Source organism: Mandrillus leucophaeus, unplaced genomic scaffold (assembly GCF_000951045.1).
Source record: "Mandrillus leucophaeus isolate KB7577 unplaced genomic scaffold, Mleu.le_1.0 Scaffold1527, whole genome shotgun sequence".
Taxonomy (NCBI): Eukaryota; Metazoa; Chordata; class Mammalia; order Primates; family Cercopithecidae; genus Mandrillus; species Mandrillus leucophaeus.
This window is the reverse complement of record NW_012101507.1, coordinates 61887-64319: the sequence shown is the minus strand read 5'-3', so window position 1 is coordinate 64319 and position 2433 is coordinate 61887. Positions and strand designations below refer to the sequence as shown.

The 2433-nt window shown below is 47.7% G+C and overlaps 1 pseudogene across 1 annotated transcript in view; it reads left to right on the top strand.

The window, feature by feature from the left end:
* Positions 1-1846, top strand: part of LOC105535984 — a 6829-nt pseudogene extending 4983 nt beyond the window's left edge. The window contains exon 7 of the transcript XR_001005527.1: positions 1839-1846. The product of XR_001005527.1 is annotated as a popy Class I histocompatibility antigen, A-1 alpha chain-like (transcript). The remainder of the gene's footprint in view (positions 1-1838) is intronic.
* Positions 1847-2433: the final 587 nt, after the last annotated feature.

Below are 2433 nucleotides of genomic sequence, written 5' to 3'. Positions count from 1 at the left end.
TGTCCTTAGCAGGGACCTTCCCCTGACTTTTGAATGCTGGAATCAGGACCCAATACCACAATCATCAAGGTGATACATCCGTCCTTCATTGTCACGTGCTACACAAATGCCACAAAGCAGCATTTGGCCTGAGGCTATGTTAATAAAGTACGGCCTTTAGAATAGGGAGGTGCTCTACAGTGATCATTCATTCAACTGACCTTTGTCATTGGCCATACATGGGACAGAATGGTTCTGCATCTGGGGAACACCATTTAAGTAAAATCAGAAAAATCTCTGGCTTTTTGTAGCGTATGTTCCAGTGGAAAGAGGCAGACGTTAGATACGCTATAACCAGAGTGAGGAAGGAAAGTGTTAGAAGGTGGTAAGTGCTGTGAGGCAGGTAGGTGATCCAGGATGTGGGCAGTGGGGACAGGGAATGTGGCTGTTGTGCTGGGTAGTCAGTGTGTGCCTTGTTGCAAAGGTGACTTTTGAGGAAGGATTTGAGGGACATGAGGATTTCTGGGGAAGTTTTTTCCAGGCAGAGGAACCTCCAGTCCAAATGCACTATGGCAGGAAGGTGTCTGTGTTCCCAGAAGAGCAAGGAGGCCAGGAGGGCTGGACAGAGAGAAACTGAGATGAGGTCGGAGGTGTGGCCAGAGCAGGTGGGCTTGAGGGGAATGGGGTTGGATCTGACCTTTGCTCTGAGTGGGATGAAGAGCCAGAGGACAGTTTTGAGCAGAAGAGGGCCATGATATAACTTCTCTTTTAAAAGGATCTCTGACTGCTGTGCTGAGACAGAGAGGTGAGGGACGAGGGAGGCAGAAGGGAAAACAGTAGGAAGCCAGTGCAGTATTCCAGGCTGGAGATGTCAGTTAGCTTGACTGGGCTGTGAGCAGGGGAAATAGTGGGACATGAGGGGATTCTGGATGCATTTGAAGATGAACTCACAGCATTTGTCAATGGATTGTATCTGTGGTGTGAGAAAGACGAATCAAGGACACCCATAGTTGTAAAATGAGTAGAAGGAAGGGTGGAGCTGCTGTCAGTGGAGATGGGGAGACTCTGGCAGGAGCATACTGAGGGGGAGGCATCATAGGCACTCAGTGGAGATGTCTACTAGGAATGCAGGTTGGGGAGCTGGGGTGGAATTTGGACAGACAACTCCAGACTTTAGAGGAAAGGAGAAATCAACTGGGCAGGAGAAATAGATTTAGGAGCTCATACCATATAAACGATACTTAAAACCTCAAGCATGGATGAGGGCACCAAGGGAGTGATTGACTGTGGAAAAGAATGAGGGCAAGGACTGAACCCTGGACCTGCAGTTGTAAGGGATGTGATCAGACCACACCCAGAGCAGACTGCACAGTTCTGATCCCAAGTCTAGAGGACACTTAGACAAGGAACTTCCATGTGTACAGGGATCACCCAGACGTGGTGCTGAGATCCAGGAAGTCTGGAGTGGAGCAAGAGATTCTGTATTTATGACAAGGCTGGAGCTCATGTTGCTGGTCTCCAGATCACACTTGGAGTAGCAAGAACACCAGGATCCCACATGTCTGAGCATCAGCCTCACCTCTAGGGCTTGTTATATAAATGATTCCTTGCTCTTGTGCATAAAACTCTGAGACAGGGGTTCTGGGGAGTGGCCTGAGTATTTTCTAAGCCCCCGCCAGCAATCCTGTTGCTCAGCCAGATTGGGAACCACTGAGATCAGAGATCAGAGAGTGCCCAGGGTGCGTGGGTGGGGTGGGCTTTCAAACCCTGTTTAAAAGAGGATTTTTCTCACAGAAAGAAAAGGGAGGATGTGTATCATCAGTTATGAGATGTGATATTCCCTGTTGTTCTCTCCACAGTGGGGTAGAGGCCAGGTAGAGAATTCAGGATGTGGCTCTCGCACAAGGAACACCTGTGAATTTCGTTGTTTGGCAAGATTAATTAAATCATCGGCCATTGTGTGACTGAACTCAACTTTGAGCCTCTCTTTCCTTCCCAGACTGTAGGGATGGGGCTAAAAGTTCCAATCCTCTAATCACAGCTTCGTGTTTCTGGCAACCAGCTCCCATTCTGAAGCTACCTAGGAGCCCCTCACCCCATAGTCATCTCGATGCCATATTGAAGTCATGTTTATCACTGAGGAGACTAGAACCCAATGTTCTAGAACCTGGTTGTCAGGAAACAGGGACAAAGACCCAATATTTTCACTGGACATAGGTCACACCCTGGTTTTGACTACATTATCTCTTTTTATAATATTTATTTATTTCAGAGATAATCTCTTGCTCTGTTGCCCAGGGTAGAATGCAGTGGCAGAATCATAGCTCACTGTAACCTCGAATTCCTGGACTCAAGTGATCCTTCTGCCTCGGCCTCCTGAGTAGATAGCATTACAGGTGCACACCACCATGCCCAACTAATTTTTAAATATTTTGTAGGAATGGGTCTCACTAT